This window comes from Crocodylus porosus, unplaced genomic scaffold, assembly GCF_001723895.1.
Source record: "Crocodylus porosus isolate Cpor-Errol unplaced genomic scaffold, CroPor_comp1, whole genome shotgun sequence".
NCBI classification, from domain to species: Eukaryota; Metazoa; Chordata; order Crocodylia; family Crocodylidae; genus Crocodylus; species Crocodylus porosus.
Genome location: NW_017728948.1, coordinates 68,367,176 through 68,386,741, shown reverse-complemented (window position 1 = coordinate 68,386,741; position 19,566 = coordinate 68,367,176).

The window sequence follows — 19,566 nt, the reverse complement described above, 5'->3', positions numbered from 1 at the left end:
GAGTCGGAAGGGACCTAGGTAGATCATCTAGTCCGACCCCCTGCCTTGGCAGGAAAGAGCACCGGGGTCAGATGACCCCGGCAAGGTGCTCATCAGTGGTAGGTGTTGTAAGGCTTCAGTCCCTTTCTGGTTGGTGCCTTGTTCCCTAATGACATTAGGGTGAGACCGCTCCCTGGGCCCACCTAGATGGTTTTAGGTGATGCCCCTCCTCTCCTGCCATGTCTTTGATGTTAATTGATGGGCAGGCAGTTCCCTATTGGTGTTCCCAAAGGGGTCTTGACCCTGATCCTTCTTCATGGGGCTCCAAACTTCCCCTTTACCCTACCCTTACCACATCCACTACCTTCAAGACACTGCTTCCTGTAGTCTTCCCTGGGATGATCTCTTCTCATCCACGTTACCCGCCTCAACCTGGGTTGGGTCTTTCCAGCTGCCAGTCTCTCCCTAGTCAATCTCTGGTCTTATGATCAACTTTCAGGCAACTAAACCTTTCCTGTCCTGGGGGAACTTAGGATAATTCTCAACTGAAAAAGGTGTTCGGCATCTGCCGATGGGTGCCTGGGAATTTTGCATTCCCCTGTGTTTTTATCATAGGGTTGTTTTTGCCATATCTGGGCCCCACTCAGATTATATCTGGCCACCTGGTTCACCCTTTGCAGCTTCTCCCTTAGTGCCTGCCCATACTGGGATGGGGGGTTTCGTCCTCCCTCTGTACTCTTCCATCTTTCCTGTACCACATCCAATAGGCCCCTTGAGGTATGCCTGAAAACCAGCTTAAATGGGGCAAAGCCCAGTGACATTTATGATGCTTTCCTGATGGTGAACAGCAGGGAAGGAATCAGCAGGTACCATTGCTGTGAGTCTTCCTGCGTACATTGCTGGAGCATGGCCTTAAGGGTCCCATTGAACCACTCCACCAGCCCATTTGTTTGGGGATGGTATATAGAAGTGCGGAGGTGTTTTATGCACAAGACCTGATGGAGTCCTTTCATCACATGGGACATAAAGTTTGTACCCTGTTCCATGATGATCTCCCAGGGTAATCCCACCCAAGAGACCCACTTCAGGAGTTCTGCCACTTGAGGACCTGTTACCGACCTAAGTGGAATGGCCTCAGGGTAACAAGTAGCATAATCAATCAGCACCAATATAAACCGGTGTCCCCCCAATGTCCAATGCCACCCATGAAAACAGCTCCCCGATAACGGGCATGGACTGCAGTGGCATCTTAGGGGGCTTCTTTAGGCTCACCCACTGGCACTCCAGACAGGCAGTGCAGAACAGTTCTACATCTCGGTAGAGAAGTGACCAAAATAATCTTCCTGCCAACCTGGCCACCATTTTCTCTCAGCCTAGGTGTCCCCCCAAGGGGGTGAGCATGAGCCAGCCATAACAGTTTTGCCTGTTATATCTGGGGCACCAGGAATTGGGCTACCTGCTCCAACCCTACCCATCCCCTCGTGATATGGTATAGCAGCCCTCTTCTCACCTCACCACAGGATAGCTGATCACAGAGCTCTGGTTGGACCACTTGTTGGTCTTTCCTGGCGATCTCTGTCTCCCAGATAGCCTGAAATGCAGGCTAGGCCCATTGGGCCTCCCAAAACTGGGCTCCACTGATGAGTGACTCTAGGTCCCAGGGATCTTTCCTTCCTCATCCTGTACTCTTGGAGCTTCTTCCCCCACAAGCCCTGAGCTCCAGTCCCCCTGGATTCATTGGTTCTCCAGGATCACATAGCTTTCTAGCCAGTCCCGGCCAAGGATCATCGGGTAGGGTAGGTCTGCTACTATCCCCACGGGTATCACCCTGGTGATCCCTTGCACACACACTTGGATTTTCCACCTGGGGTATATGGAAGCCTGCCCATATAAGCAAAGCATTTTAATGGAGTTGGCCCTCACCCCTTCCTTGTGCAGCACTAGGCCAGATTTAACCAACATCTGATTGCATCCTGTATCAAGAATGGCCCGGACTGCTCACCCTGCCACTATGGCCATCACTGTGGGCTTGTCTTGGTCAACTGCTTCTGCTGTTGTCCCTAGGCTGCAGTGTATCATCTCTACTGGGGAAGAGTCTTGCAGCACGGGGAGATTGCCTCAACCTTTGTGGATTTGGTTTGGTGGCCAGGAGTCATGGGTTCATTGTGAATTCCCATGCAAAGTGTCCCCTCTTTCTGCAGCAGAAACAAGTAGGTCCCACCAGTGGGGCTCGAGAGGGAATCCTACTCTCCTGGTCTCCCCTCTTCTCATTAGGCCTAGTGTTCACTGATGCCCCCCTTTTGTCCCCCTTCTCTCGGGGTATCTCACTTTGTGCAGTCAAAATCCTTTGCCAATTGTAGTGCCTACCGTGATGTCTTGGGACGATGTTGCCACACCCATCTCTGAGTATCCTCTGCCAGATCTACAAGGAACTGTTCCAGCAGGAAGGCATCCATGATCTCCTAGGATGCCCAGGCTGGTTGGATCCATCATTCTTGGAGATCTGTTAACTTCTGGAGAAGGAACCAGGGAGCAGTATCCTACTTTTTTCATGCACAGAACATCTGAAGATAACTCTCTAGGGAAATATCTAGGTGATACAGGATCTGTTTCTTCACATGGTCATAGTCTTGGGCTGCAAGTCAGGATAGCACCCTGTAGGAAGCCTGGGCAGGGCCCACCAACACTCTGATCTTTGCTACCTACCTGGACTTGTCCAGGCCCACAGCCATCACAGCTCATTCAAAGATCTCCAGGAATGCTTTGGGGTCATCTTCCACCAACATTAAATCTGCCATGTTCTGACTTATCAGCTCTTGCTGCTTCAGCATTTGCTTGTCCAAGGCCATTCATCAGTTCAGATGATGCTGTTGTTGTTGCAGGATCTGTGCCACAAGGTTTAGGGTCTGCTGCATAGTCTCCATTCCTGCCACGGGCCCTGCTTGCACTTCCATCACCTGACCAAGCCCTGGGATAGGTTCTTTCTTCCCAGCCAATGCACCAATTTGTTACTGGTAGGTGTTGTAAGGCTTCAGCCCCTTTCTGGTTTGTGCCTTGTTCCCTAGAGATGTCAGGGGGAGACTGCACCCTGGGCCCATCTAGATGGTTTTGGGCAATGCCCCTAGTCGCCTGCTATGTCTTTGATGTTAATTGATGGGGAGGCAGTTCTCTGCCGGTGGCCCCAAAGGGGCCTTGACCCTGGTCTTTCTTCATGGGGCTCCAGACCTCCACTTTACCCCACCCTTACCACATCCATGGCCTAGGAAAACAATGCTCCCTGTAGTCTTCCCTAGGATGATCTGTTCTCATCCACATTACCCATCTGGACCTGGGTTGGGTCTTTCCAGCTGTCAATCTCTCCTGAGTCGATTCCTGGTCTTCGGATCAACTTTTGGGCAACTAAACCTGCCCCAGTCCAGGGTAACTGTAAATTAGGATAATTATCAACTGGAAAAGGTGTTTGGTGTCTGCCAACTGGCACCTAGGATTCTGGATCCCAGGACCCTTCTGTCCCCTGGGACAGAAGAGGGAATCTGTCCATCTCTCCCTGTTTTTTTCCCAGGGGCCAGCTGACTAGGAGCTAATCACTCCTAATCCCACCACCTGGTGGTACTTGCCACTTTCCCATAGGGCTCTGATGCAGCTGCCTCCTGTTGCTCCCTCTTCACTGGGCTGCCCATGGGGTTTAGCCATTGCTTGTTGCCCCTCCCAGCCACAGTACCTGAGCTATCTGACATGGCTGTGGCTTCACCTGGACTGGTCATGAAGAACTATATCTCCCTGCTGTGATTCTCCAGTGATCCTTGGCTCCCAGAGCCTGGACTACTTGTTCCTGCAGCCGGGATTCCCTGACTGATGCTTGATTTTCCTTCCCTGCGCTCAGGGCCACCGCTGCCTGGTTCCACTACCCGTGTCTCCTGGCTGGTGTGCTGCTCCTCTCTCCCCAGCCAGCTGATTGTTTTCCCAGCTGTGGAACTGCCAAGACTGTCAGTGTTTCCCTGCAACTGCCCCTTGTCTCCTTTCCTTTCTGGGGCTCATCGAGAGGGGTCCTGGGATATGTTGGGGGGGCTTTTGCCTTCCCTCTCACATACCTCAACCATGCACAGCAAACCAATGTGTGATTAAAAGGGTCTTTTTATGTATTTAAGATTAAAATAGCTCACAAAGAATTTAGGGGCACGGTAGAGATACCACTGTATGGGCACGCCTACACATGCATTCATGTACTGTAATTATGGCTCATTAAGTTTAGTACTTGTAATTATAGTGTGGCAGTGAAACCTGAGCTGCCACAATCACTGGCAACCCAGAAGTGCCGGGAGAACTCCAATCCCAGGACTTATTGACATGCCCCATGGCCAGACAGCTGGGGGAAACTCTGGCACTGCTGCCACCATGCTTTATCAGTGCATGGTGACTTTGGCTTGCTGGGCAGGCCCAGGAGATGTAATAAAGACATGCCTGATACCAATGATAGAGAATACTGGAAGAGGAAGCCTGGGAGAGAAAAAGCCAGCTTCCAGAATGCCGTGCCCAGGTAGGGGCAACTGGGAGAGACTGGTTGCAGTTTCTTCATGTGAAGACTTGGAGGAGTCTTCAAACTTACCTGGGGAGTGATGGCAAGGAGTGCTGATGAGCCAGTGAAGCAGTGAGGAGCACTTGCCAACCTGGAGATGAAAACAAGATGTCTAACTGTGAGTGAATTGGGGAGAGAAGAGAAGTTTCTTCCCCTCCATCCTCAAGAACCTGTAAGATTGGGGGATTTATTTATTGATGGATAGTGTAGGGAGACCCCAGTTAGTGGAATAGGACTGGCATAGAGGTAGCCAGCTTGCCTCTCAACTTAGATTAACTGAGGCTTCTGTCTTAAACATAGGACACACCAAGTACTTGAAGACGTTGTGGGTGCACTAGCTGCCCTACTTACCTGATTGTGACTTACGACTTATGACATTGGGTTGGTGCTAGGACAGGGTGTAGGAGAGGCAGAGCCCCAAGGAATATCATTTGACTGAGGAAATCAAGGTGCAAAGAAATTGCCTCTTCCTCAATACATAAACATCAAGTGTGGTGGATGAAAAGAGGTTTTGTGCCATAAATATTTGATACCTGGGATCAAACTGTCCAGTCCTAAGGGTGAGCATGCAGAAGACCCCGCCCCAAGGTATAAAAGTCTGGCTAAGACAACACATAAATGTTTACAAAAAGGTATTAACTTAATGCACCGTAATTGCTTCTACTGAGCAGTAGTGCCAGGGCACGTTTTTTACATGATGCTAAGGTAGAGTAGACTAATTCTACCATTCATTAGCGCTTTAGCATTTCTTTTACTGTGATGCACTAATGCACAGTGGAATTAGTTTACTGCACTTGTAGCATCTCGTTTAGACACACCCAGTGAGATTCTAGGGCCTATGTTATGCAAAATGTGAAACTGAGATGAGTGATTGCTTCTGCCATTAAATTTTATTACTTTATGAGCTTTTTAATGGACATACATGGTATATATATATTTGTGTAACTGCACCCCTTGATATGACTTGAAAAAGCTTTTGTTTGTGCATTTCTGTCCTAGTAGTTTAATGTTAATGTATGGGATGTCTCAAATATTTTGTTTTTAAGCTAATTTTGTTAAGTAAATTAAGCCAAAAATCGTTTTTAAGGTTATCTTTGAAAGAACAAGTGGTTCTTCATTCTAAATATTGTCACAAGGTATTTTCTGGGTCAGATTTTGTGTTTAAAAAATATTTAACCAGTGTTCAGATAAAATGTTATATGGTTAAATTCACCTGCTAACAGAGGGAATATTGCATACTTTTTAAATTTTTTTTTTTATAGGTAGTACATAGGAGAAATGACTACATTTGAAGTTAGAATAATAATGTTAACAATCAGAGCTATGTTTTGCATTCATCACAGGTGAGAACATTATAAATGCCATTTATATATCCACTGGCAGAGAGTGGATGCTGAAAGTGAGAGTGAACAGAGTACGGCCAGGGTTTTTCCCATGTTCCTTTCCCACTTGCAGGCTCCAGCATTTAAGATCTAGGACACTCTAATTCAGCAGCTATACCCCTAAATCCCATGCTGAATAGCTATGGATGTACCTTTCCTCCAAGAATTTGTCCAATCCCTTTTTGTCAGCTTCTACATCATACTGTGTCAATGAGTTCCACGCTTTAGTTCAGGGCTGGCAAATTATGGCCTGCAGGCCAGCTCCAATCCACCAAGGGATTTTATCCAGCCTGCAGTGACATAACAATGAAGTCTGGCACCTGGGTCACAGCCCACAATGGCAGCCCACCCTCTCCCTGTGCACAGATCCCCCCCACCGTGCTTGCCCAGGAGTGCACACAGCAGTGGGAGCCACCCTTCTCCCATTGCCATCCCCCCACAACAAGCTGCTCATGGCTCCGACCTGTGACCTGCCCCAGCTGGGCAGCACCTGTTGGCGTCCCTTCACTTCTGCACCTGTGGTGGTCACCCCACTCACCCTTGCTATGGTCTGTGCCCAGGCACTCTGACCTGTCCACTGTGCACCCACTATTGAGGGTGGCAGACAGGGCAGTTAGTTGGGGCCTGTATAGATACTGGCCTGGGACTCTTGCAGGCAGGGCACACTTGGCTGGGGGATAGGATGGGGCCACAGGTGGGTGTGAAGCAATGTATGGGAGTGGGACAAGGGGGCAGGGCTGGGGCCAGGGCTTGGGCTGGGATCTGTGCCACGGCTGCAGGGTAGTGATAGTATGGGGACAGGACAGGGTAGAGAAGAACTATGATCCACTTTCCACACTGAACAGCCCCACTCCACAGCCCTGCTGTACTGGGGCTGCCTGCACATGCCTGTGTTGGGGTGGAGGCAGGGAGGCTTGGGTCATGGGTGTGCGCTTTGCCCTCCCTTCTGGATCATATTGGTTACAGTCTGTAATGGGGGAGCAGATCATGGGTCTGCCCAAGCCCTGACCCCACAATGACACTGCCCTGCAGCCCCCACCCCAGCCCAGCCCCTCTCCTGGATGCCACTACCCCCCTGCCCACAGCTCCATCCCATCCCCTGGCTGAGCACACCCTGTTCATGGGGGTCCCAGGCCAATCTAGTAAATTTCCACTTAGGGAGTTTTGGTCAGATACTGTGAGTAGAGGAGGGAGTGCCGACCTGGCCTACAACAGCTCACCTAAGTGGCCTTCCAGCCCTACTTTAGTTCTACACTACCTAAAAAAGAACTTATTTTTGTTAGTTTTAAAGGTACTACCTATTAATTTAATGTTATGACCCCTAGTTCTTGTCTGGAGAGAGATAGTAAGTAATAAAGCCTATTTACTTTCTCTTCACCATTTAGTATTTTGTGAACCCTTATTGTGTAAAGCATCTCCTTTCTAAACTGAATAGGCCTAGCCTCTTTAGTCTCTACTCATATGGAAGCCTCTCCATACCACTAATCATCCTTGTTTTCCTTCTCTGTACCTTCTCTAGTTTTTCTGTGTTCTTTTTTGAGGTGTGGGGACCAAAACTGGGCACAGTATTCAAAGTATAGATGCACCTTGGATTTATAAAGGGGTATAAGGATATTTTCTGTTTTGTTTTACAATAGTCTTCTTAATAATTCCTAACATTTTGTGTGCCCTTTTTGATAGCTGCTGAGCACTCAGCTGATGTTTTTTAACAAAATGTCTACAAAGACTCCTAGCTGTCTTTTCTGTCTGGTAACAGCTAATATTTAGCTCACTGCTGCTGTCTTGGTCTAGGGGTTGATAGCATATCCCCAGATGTACTTGTTTTCTATTGAAACACAGACTTCCTATCCACAGAGATTTTATGGTATCTATCTTATCAGTTGAAAAATCTACCCTATTTGATTCAATGCAGCCTCTGCTGTAGAGTTTCACTCCCCCACCAGTACAACCTATTCTATCATTCCTGTATAATTTGTAACCTGGTATTACAGCATCCCATTGATTTTCCTTATGCCATTATATTTCTGAGATACCTGTTATTTCAACATCCCTATTTAGCATTCAAGTTCCCCCATTTTTCATCTTGGACTTCTGGCATTAATATAAAAGCACTTAAACTTTTTATTGTTGCCTATTTGGCTACTCATGTGTGATCTATTAATCAGTAAATTTATTTGTTCATGCTGTTCTTCTCTGTGTTTCACCTGAGTACTCCCTCCCTGTTTCTTATCCCCATTGTTTGTAGTTTCACCCCCATAGGATGTGGCAATCTGAACTGTGTGTTGTTCCACACCTGCTTACTTTCCCCAGGTCTTAATAGCATGTTTGCAGTTCTTTTTAATAATTAGGAAAAAATAAGCAAGCTGTTAATTATACTTACATACGTAGAAAGTGCTTTTAAGAAGAGCTTACTGGAGTATATTTAGGTTTGATTTGTTCCAGTGTACAACATTTTTATACAGGCAGTATTATTTTGTTGTATGCAGCTGCATTGTTTGGATTTTAGATTTGAATTGTCCAAACTGCTTAGTGTTAAGAGGTAACTTTGCACATTGGCCTACAAGGAATGGTCTGTAATATGTCTTCAGCAATTGCATATTTTTTCTCTTGGTTTCAGTTGTCTATATTGTTTAGTATTAAAGAAAAACTTTGTACCATGGAGACCTACAAAGCTCTCTGCAAGATTTCGTTGGCTTTACTACATATATTCATTGTTTTATCTTGGGTTATATAAAATATTTAATGTTTAAAAAGAAATTTCGAACTATGCAGGTCTATAAGAAAATATTATCAGATATTTTAGAGTACCAGGTTAGTATTCTGCATATAATTGGTAAGGTGATACTTCTTAGTGATCACTATTATATATATAAAAATATATCATTTATAGGTACATCTATATTTATACATATATAGAGAGAAAGAAAGAGAAAAATAGGCATAAACTATATATTTGTATAATTTCTCTTCACACTTTATATATTATATATATGTGTGAACACATACACACATATATAAACATGTATGTATGTATATATGTATGCATTTGCACCACTTTTTTTTTCCATGGTAACCTTATGGTGTAATACCATAAGTGTAAAGTGTTTTCTTTCTTGAATTTATAATTTAATATGATGTATAAGATTTCTATCAACATGGTTTTCTTGTGAAAATTAGTAATCAGTAAAAATATATTTTTATGATATATAATAAGCTTATAATTTTAAAGGAAAAGAAGACATTTTTGTCAAGTAGAACAAAATGGACACATGTATGACAGATATGAATGGTTATTAACATATATGAGGGAAATCCTTGCTATGTTTCCTATCATAAAAATGTCACTGCTTCCATTAAGTAATGTGACATGTTGTACTAGAACATTTAAATTAAACATCACTCATCCAGGATTGATCTTGATTCTCTCCTGTTGTTACTGCTTTAAAGTCCACCATCATTGGATACTACAGGTAGAAGCTGCCCAAGAAGGCTTCATTACAGTATAGGAAGATCTTCTAATGGCAGCTTTTGTTATCTCCTTACCTTCTGTGTTAAAGGTGTGATCAACACAAAAACACTGCATCCTGACAATCAGCAACAGCTCCTTAGGATCAACAGCAGTTGGTGCAACCTTCAGTTTTCTTTAATTTATGTACAGAATCAGCCTGGCACATAGAAAACACAGGAGTGCTGCCTGTCCTTTTACCCTTTTCCTGACTTGTAGTGTATGCTCTTTGGCCAGATCAGATGATCTGGGCATTTATATTAGTAGTGATATGAATTGCCTATGTTGTGTTTGTTACATTTTCCAATAAAATAGTTATAATTTAAGTGAATACCTGGATTTTTGTGAACTAGTATACTGATGTTAATAAAAGACCAGTGCACGATGAAATTAAGCAAATTCCTGACCCCTATCACACTAGCTTAAGGAGTAGCTTTTGTTTTCCTGTTTGTCTGTTCTTAAAAAGGATGTTTCAAGGACATAAGCATATTGCTGTTATTCAAGGTGAATGGGATATGTCCATTACAGTTATGATGGGATTTTTGCAATGCCGATGTTAAAGTCTAAACACAATGTTTCTTTTGTTTTGTTTAACAGAAATGCTACATATGCCATCCTTTTTTGCTACAGTGAATTTTCATACTAATAGTCATAGATCAAGATCATTCCCTTCCAAATTAGATATTTTAAATGGGGAAGAAAACATGACCAGATTCATAAGATCATAGGAAAGTATGGCTGGAACAGACCTCATGAAGTAATCTATTCCAGCCCCCTCCCTACTCAAGGCAGGGTTTTCCCCATTTAACCATTCAAGCCAAGTTTCTTTTTAACCTCCCCTTGAAAATTTCCAAAGATGGACTTTTCCTATTTTCTCTAAGCAGCCTATTTCAGTGCTTGATTGTCCTTTTCACTGTGGCCACAAGTAAAAGCCCATCTCTCTCCTTTTTAGAATTGCCCTTCAGTTATTTGAAAATGGTTATCAGAATGGTTATACCTCATTCTTCTCTTCCCCAGACTAAATAAACCTAGTTTTTTCAGCTTTTCCTTGGAAGGCTTGCTTCCAGACCCTAATAATTTTTGCCACTCTACAATGGACTCTCTCCAATCTGGCCATCTCCTTCTTGAATGATGGGGCTCAAAACATGACATGTGACTCCAGGTGAGGCCTCATCAGTGCTGAACAGAACAGAAGAATCACTTCTCTTGATTTGCAAATGACACTCCATTTTCAAGGTTCACAAGGGTGTCAGGCCTAGTGAGTTTAGCTGGGAATGAGGACAGGGAGAGTTGCAGGAGTAAATTGCAGGTTGGGGGCAACCCGAATTCCCAACCATATGGTGGGGGCTGAAGCCCAGTGTCCAAAACTGAACCAGAGGACTACTCAGGGGGGTCAGAGGTCAGGAAGTCCAAACACTGAGCCAAGGTGCTAACCAGGAATCAGGGAGCCAGGGACCCAGAGGAGTTACTGAGACCGGAGGTATGCAAGGACAGAAAACAAGCAAGTTGTGCAGCAAGGTTTAGGTTCCTTAATAGCAAACCCAGAATCAATCACAGGGAAGGGGCTTGGGCCCAGCTGGCACTTGTAAGTTTGTTGGGCTCAGTTACTCCAGCTGTAGGATAGAAGTGTCACTTAACTTTGCCCTTGCAAGCTATCACTCAGTTGGCCTTGGTTAGTTTATTGGGTTTAGCTGACCCAGGTAATCAGGCTGCAGGGCATTGTTGAGGATTTGGACTCAGCACTTATACTTTTGTTTGGTCAGGCACAACCCTCAGACTGACCACAACACCTGCCAGTCAATAATAGGTGAATTTATTGATACAGAGCCCCTAAAAAATTTAGAAGGATAATATTTATCTGCCCCGGCTCCTGTTAAATATGACAGGAACCAGGGGCAGTAGGACCCAGGGGAAGCTCCAGCAGGCACCTGCAACAGCAGTGCCCACCAGTCCCTCCCCTCCCAGCCAGAAGCCCCTGCCTAGGATCATGGGGCTGTTCATGGCTCTGCTGGTATGGGATTCAGGTAAGAAAGGGGTGGGGTAGGGAGGCAGGGGAGGACTGTGGGGATTGCCCCAGTCCTTGGGGCTGGTCCAGCTCCTGCTGAGCCACAAAGTCAGGCCATGCAGCCAGGAGCTGGTGGCTGGGTGGGAAAGTGGCAGCAGGGGTGGGTAAGAGTGGAAGTGAGTGAGAGCGTGGGGGCTGCACCAATGTCCCAGGGCAAGAGTGGGGTGGGCTTTGTGTGGGGTACTGGGCACCGGGCATGGGCTGGCAGGGGTCTGTGGAGCTGGGCTGGGCTGCACCAGCAGAGAGAGGGGGGAGCTGACCCAGATCCATAGAGCTACTGCTGATCCTGTACTCCCACCACACCAATTTGTTCCCTGCTGCCACTGCTAGCCTGGGACCCACATTGGCCCCAGGCTCACCTGTTGGGGCTGAGCTGCAGCAGCTGGGCAGAAGCTGTTGCTCAGAATGGAGGAAATCATCCCTGCCTCTTGCTGCCACCAGGCAGTGTTTGGTGCAGCTGCCTGTCCAGAGCTCATGCTGCGGTAGGCTGCAGTGAGGCTGCTTCACTGCCACCTCTGTGCTGCCCAGTAGCTTCTCCACATAGCCAGTACTGCCATGCTGTGAGTGACTGCAGCACAGGGTGCCACCCACAGGTAGAGGGGGGTTCCTTTCACCCTGTGCTTAGCACCAGCTTGTTCCCCGTGGGTGAGCGTAGGGAGTGTGTGGTCAGGGCTATGTGGGGTTGGGGCAGGGGCACGTGTCAATATGTCAGACTTTTTATATCCTTTCACAGAACTCCTCAAATAATTTTGATAGGAAAGCTGAGTCTCTCTACTTGTGGAGCAGGCTGAAAGGTGCAGGTACCAGTGAAATGAAATGTTCCCACTACTGCAGGACTGCCATAGGAAAGGTAATAAAACCTATACTGTGTATTTTCTTGCTGTTCAAGGCTGGCTGCAGGCTGATGGATTTCAGCATGCAAGAGCAGCCCTTGTGGTCTCCAGACTTTTTAGATCTCCTGTTGTAATTTAGTGGTAGAATCCTTGTTTGCCCTGTGGGAGATGGGTTTGATTCCTGGATATGCATATGACTGCAGCCATTGAGGTACCAAATGTCTGGACTCAATCTGGCTTTTGGATTCTGTCTCAATGGTCTAAAGTGGGATGGAAGGTCTGGGCAGACTCAGTTCTTCAATATTCCTACCTAGGCATATGTGTTGAACGTCCTGAGGACACCTGAGGTGATTCCAATAAGGGGGAATGGGGCCAAGAGGCTTCCTTGGATGACGAGAGAAATCCAGAGCAGCCTAAGGGCAAAAAGGGGGGCATACAAGCAGTGGAAACAGGAAGAGATTACTAAAGAGAAGTATGCCTCCTCAGCTTACAGTTGTAGGAATGCAGTTAGAAAGGCCAAAGCTACCATGGAGCTGAGGATGGCTTCCCAAGTTAAGGATAACAAAAAAGTGTTTTTCTGATATATAGGGAGTAAAAGGAAGGCCCGGGGTGGAATAGGACCACTACTGAATAGGCAAAAGCAATTGGTGACAGACAGGGAGGACAAGGCTGAACTCCTCAATGAGTTCTTTGCCTCCGTCTTCCTAAATGAGGGGCAAGACAAGTCTCACATTGTAGAGAGGCAACAGGTGGGAGCCAGACTACTAAGTGTTGACCCTGAGATGTTGCAGAGTCACTTGGAAGGACTATATGTGTTTAAGTAGGCAGGCCCTGATGAGCTCTATCCAAGGTTACTGAAGGCACTGGCTGATATCATTGCACAGCCACTGGCAAGAATATGTGAGCACTCCTGGCACACGGGACAGGTCCTGGAGGACTGGAAAAGGGCCAATGTGGTCACTATTTTCAAGAAGGGGTGGAAGGAGGATCCAGGCAACTATAGGCCAGTCAGTCTTACCTCCATCCTTGACAAAGTCTTTGAAAAGATTATTAAGGCTCATATATGTGAGAGCCCAGCAGGAAAAAATTATGCTGAGGGGAAACCAGCACGGGTTCATAGCAGGTAGATCATGTCTGACTAATCTAGTCTCTTTTTATGACCAGTTTACAAAACACCTCGACACAGGAATAGGGGTTGATATCATTTACTTAGACTTCAGGAAGACCTTTGATACAGTATCTGACCCCATGCTGGTGAACAAGTTAAGAGGCTGTGACTTGAATGATTACACAGTCCAGTGGGCAGCAAATTGGCTAGATGGTCGTACCCAGAGAGTGGTTGTGGATGGGTTGGTGTCGACCTGGAAGGGAGTGGGCAGTGGGGTCCCGCAGGGCTCGGTCCTTGGACCGATACTCTTCAATGTCTTCATCAGTGACTTGGACGAGGGAGTGAAGTGTACTCTGTCCAAGTTTGCGGATAATACAAAACTGTGGGGAGAAGTGGACACACCGGAGGGCAGGGAACAACTACAGGCAGACCTGGACAGGTTAGACAAATGGGCAGAAAACAATAGAATGCAATTTAACAAGGAGAAATGCAAAGTGCTGCACCTAGGGAGGAAAAATGTCCAGCACTCCTACTGCCTAGGAAATGAGCTGCTCAGTTGCATGGAAGCAGAAAAGGATCTTGGAGTCCTAGTGGACTCCAAGATGAACATGAGTCATCAGTGTGATGAAGTCATCAGAAATGCTAACTGCACTTTATCATGCATCAGCAGATGCATGACAAAAAGAACCAAGGAGGTGATACTTCCCCTCTATTGGGCGCTGGTCAGACCACAGTTGGACTACTGCATGCAGTTTTGGCACCACACTTCAAGAGGGATGTGGATAACCTGGAGAGGGTGCAGAGGAGGCCCACTCGTATGGTTAAGGGCTTGCAGGCCAAGCCCTATGAGACGAGAATAAGGCACCTGAACCTCTTCAGCCTCCGCAAGAGAAGGTTGAGAGGCGACCTTGTGGCTGCCTATAAATCTATCATGGGGGCGCAGAAGGGAATTGATGAGGCTCTGCTCACCAAGGCGCCCCTGGTGGTCACAAGAAATAATGGCCATAAGCTAGCAGAGAGCAGATTTAGACAGGACATTAGGAGGAACTTCTTCACAGTTAGAGTGGCCAAGGTCTGGAATGGGCTCCCAAGGGAGGTGGTGCTCTCCCCTACCCTGGGTATCTTCAAAAGGAGGTTGGATGGGCATCTGGCTGGGGTCATCTGAACCCAGCACTCTTTCCTGCCTATGCAGGGGGTCGGACTCGATGATCTATTGAGGTCCCTTCCAACCCTAACATCTATGAATCTATGAACCTTATGCATATACCATGATCCAGAAGGCTCAACAGTTGCCTACCAAATATGTTCTTGCCAAATGACTACACAGCAAGAAGAGTGGGGGATAATATTTGTCAGCCTAGATATGCACAGGAGGAGTGACATACTTACATGTGGGATCTCCAAATACAGAGCTTGGGTACAGTTTGGTGTCTAATCTCAATCTTTTTGATTTATGTTGACACTACATATACCACTGATGGTGGGAATTATTTTCTCCTTACATAAAGGTCTCTTAGTAATTAAAATGTGACCTGACTGTGAATGATTGGGTGTGGTAGTTCAGTGTTATGAAATTTTACATTGATTTCTTGACTGGACTGACCTTTAATATCTTTCTAAGAGTCTGTAATTTTTCCCAATGCATCACTGATTAAGCTTAAATTTATGTATATATATCTGAGTAGCATGACATAGGAACTGAATATGTGTTCAGGCATTTTTTCCTATCCTGGAGTTTGGGAAACATCAGTTTGTATATGGTAGGGCTCTTTTTAGACTTCTTGTTTTAAGGAAATCAGTGAAGGGAATTCCATCAAATGTATTGACATCTTGTGGTTTAACGTCTCTGTTATCTCTTTGAATCATTAAATTCTTGTGTTGCCTCTTTGATTCATGATCTTATTGATTTTTTGGTAGGAGAGATACAGGTGTTGTTGCTTTTGAATAGAACAATTTTCTGGTACATGCATAAACCACTTCAGGACAATATTTCCCAATTTGTAGTCTGCATAGTGTTTTGTTTTTTCTAGCTGTGTACTCAGTAACTGGGTGTGAGCTGGATCAGTAGTTTTGTTTTTTTTTTCTCTGTGGTTGCTAATTCTCAATAGGCACATCTACACAAGACGCTTAATGTTCAGTAGACTAATTCTACTGTGCATTAGTGCATCATGGCAAAAACCATGCTAATGCACTAATGCATAGTAGAATGAGTCTACTGTGAATTAAACATCACAAAAAAGACTGTGTGCCATTGCTACACTGCATTAGCACCAGCTACTGCGCATTTATGTAGTACCACATATTAGAGGTACTAAATTTAATACACAATAGCAATAGCACATGTAGACATGTCTAGTATATATAACTTGTCTGTATCCTTTATTTACATTTCTTGATGTGTTTTGGCATTCATATTTGTGAGGGCATAAAATTGCTTTATTTTTGAGGAGAAAATGGTGGATGTCTCCAATTAGTAACTTTGCCTAGTATTTTCAAAAGCACCAATTCTTGATTTAGCTCTGCTGTACTTAAGGACAGTTATGGCAGAGTTCATTCAGTGCTAGCTGCTTTTGAAAATTCTTACTCTAAATGTTCATTCCTGAGCAAAATTAAATTGATATATTGTGCACCTTCAAGCGTGTCAGTGTTGACATAAGATTTTTCATTGGAGGACCTTTCCATCAGAGGACTTTCCTATTGTCAGTTTTGTTTGTTCTGCATTTGTTTATTTCATATTCTGAAGACAAAATAAATAGTTTGCAAAATTGATGTAGCAAAATTACAAAGTAAAGCGAAAACAGAATAAAATCCAAACCAGAAACTTGCTGGGCGCTGACACACATGGGAGAAATAACGTGCTTTACCAGAAGTAGTAGCATGTTACTTCAACCTGACTGCACAGCATCTGTATAGATTGGGCAATTCAGTGGGGGTTTTTGGTGCTTTTAACTAAAGCTGATTCAATCAGCTGTTAAATAAAAGTGTCAAAAAGCCTCACTAAAGCACCTGATCTAGACAGATGTTGGGAAAATCAGATACAACTAACACACTGCCTCTTCTGCATATATGTTGGGCTCAGTGAAGGAGTACGTTGAATTTAAGGTAAAGAGCCATTTTAATTTTTTTCCACAGCTGCAAGCAGCCTGTAACTGTGGTGTTTAAGTACTGGAGCAAGTTATGTGGAGATGTTGCAAAATTTATATCTTTGGACGTAAGGACATCTATGTCCTTAGACTAACATGGCTACAACCAAAAACCCCGCATCTTTGAAGGTTATGCATACATTTATCTGAGATGGCTTATATAGGGATTGCCTTGTCTTGAGCAGGAGGGTAGACTAAATGATTTTTGAAGTCCTTTCCAGCCCCATTTTCCTATGACTTCACAGAAGTGACAGTAGCTTGAGCCAAATAAGTTTGTAGAAAGAATTTAATATTAAAAATGCAAATCATAATTGGAAACTGTCTAAGACATCTTCCCTTAAGAAAAGTTGCATCTCTTCAAGGCTGAAAAAATAGTAACACAAACTGGTACAATCCTCTAATTTCAGGAGATATTTGGTGTAGTTCTCAGTGATTTATTCTAAGGGCTTTTATCAATTAGTTATTAGTGTTTTTGAGTAGGTTTTATATTTACTGAGTGTTATTGATCTCTCATAATCATGTAAGTGCAATTTCAAATAAGACTGAAGTTTATTTTATCTGGTATTTCCAAATAATGCATATCTTTTAAATTGTTTTTTGATAGCTCTTTATTGTGAAACTCAAAGATTTTCATTTCTTTGTGACTTGGTATGCTGTATCTGTTTGTCCTTATACGTTAATATATCCTATTCATTTGATTTCAGACCCATAGAGTTTTGTAATAGTTAGATAATTGAATGTTTTTCATGTATTATCTTTCATGTGTCATGTGCCATGTGGATAAAAGATTTTTCATGTTGAAACTCCTAAGTTCCTTGAACAGACTTTGATCAGAAAACTCATCATCATACATGATGTGGAGAGCTGATTTTTCATGTTTAGTTAGGTATGTATAACATCCCAAAAGAATTGTCTTTAGCAGATTGCATGTTAAATACACAGATAGTATAAATCATTTTTCACTATTGATGTTAATGATTTGCATTAACTAAAGATGTGGTCTTGAATTTGCCCTTTAGTATAAAAAGATAGTATACCTGCTTTATTAGTAGTATATGCTTCTCTTACACTTCTGGAAGACAATAGCTACATTTTAGTAATTGTATTCTTATGTAATATAATTCACAGACATCATAGACATTATCTGTTTCTGCTATGATATGTATTCATTTTTTCTCTACTAGGGTAGTGCATGTTGTATTATGCTTTTGAAAGTATCTTAAAAATGTTCCAAGTACAGGACTATTTATTATGTTTAGAAGTTCACATTTGATGATTCATAAAAAAGATTAATAAGTGATTATTTTTTAATCAATTGCCTGGTCTTAGAGCCTGATCCAGTATATACTGAAGCCTAGAGAAATATAGAGATCAGATAGGATAGGGCATCAGATAAGACCATTAATTCATGACTAAAAGAATCTTTGAAATAGTTTGCCTGACATTTACTTTTTTAAGATCCAAATCTTACAGTCCTTTTGTAAGTTTAGCTGCTTCAGTATTATTAAGCATGCATCTAAATGGAAATCAGTACTTTTGTTCTATTAGAATGATAAAGTATATATGCAAGCACATTCTATTTCAAGTCTTAGTAACATTTTGCAAGCCAACAAACTAGTATGGTGGTGCAAACATCATTCATATTGGCTGCCATAAATCTAGTCCTTTAGTTAATGGCACATAAAATAGTCTTATAATCTGTCACAGGAAAACAGGCATTATCAACTTTCTGAGGTTTGCAGGTTGACATGATGATATTGCTGACATGTTTGTGTAGCAAAGGATTTTCATTTGTTTTCATGTTCCTGGGAACAGTAGCCTCCTGATTCTCTGAAGTACCTTCCCTGTTGTTTCAGAAATGTTCTCACAAAGCATTTATGAGACAATGTGTTAGTTGATGGATAATGTTGGTTTTCAAACAACCTTTTTGACAAATATTTTTTATATTATTTTCCCAACTCCATAGCTAAGAGAAAATGCTTCTTGAATATTTTTTCAATGTGATGCTTGTGTGTGTGAGAGAGAGAGAAGTGAGGGAAATACCTTAAACAGAGGGAGTCATATTCTCATCTGGGTATCTCTGTTACAGATGGTGAAAGGAGCAGGAGAGGGGGAATCTGGCAGGGGAAAGGAGATGGCCAGGTGTCAAAGATCTGGCATGCTCTTCAGTCACTCCCTCTTTAATGTGTTGCAGATTTCATGTTTTAATGCTTGTGATGGACTCTTAACATGCTTGATAGAAAGCAGTTTTATGGTTTCTAAAAATGCTAGCTGTGTCCTACCAGTTATGTTAGGAAATCTTTTCAAAAGTATATTTTAGTTGGACACCTATGTATTCAAGATTCTGTTACCAGAAAAGAAAAAGTAGTTTTATCTAATAATCCTTGGGTTGCCAGCTTTTTGGAGGAAGGAGTTATTTAGTGGAGAATTTTAACCTGTGCCTATCAGTTGTCTGTCCATCGTAACCTATTCTATGATAAAATTTCAATATTTCAACACCCTATTTTTAGTGCATTTTAATCCACTAACCTATCCCTTTGATGTTTTTGAATTTCTGCAGAAGCAATTTTCTTTTATTTAAAATGAAGGTTTTATGTAAAACTGGGCTCTAAAAGTGTTTGTTTCTTTTCATCTATTGAAGTTGGTCTGCTTTGCTTACTGTATTTTTTCCCTTTTCTGAATAAGGCATTGTTATTATTTTTCTTTTGTTGTTTTCACTTGTTTTTTGCTTTTGCTTCTGTAACCTTTTTATGGGGCATTTATATTTGTGCTAGAATTGCATCTTTTTCGTGTTAAAGTTGTTTCTTATCTGTGTTACATAGTTTCATAGTTAGTAGGGTCAGAAGGGACCTGAGCAGATCACCAAGTCTGACCCCCTGCTACAGCAGGAAAGAGTACTGGGGTCAAACGACCCCAGCAAGGTGATTGTCTAGCCTTGTCTTAAAGACCCCCAGGGTAGGAGCCAGCACCACTTC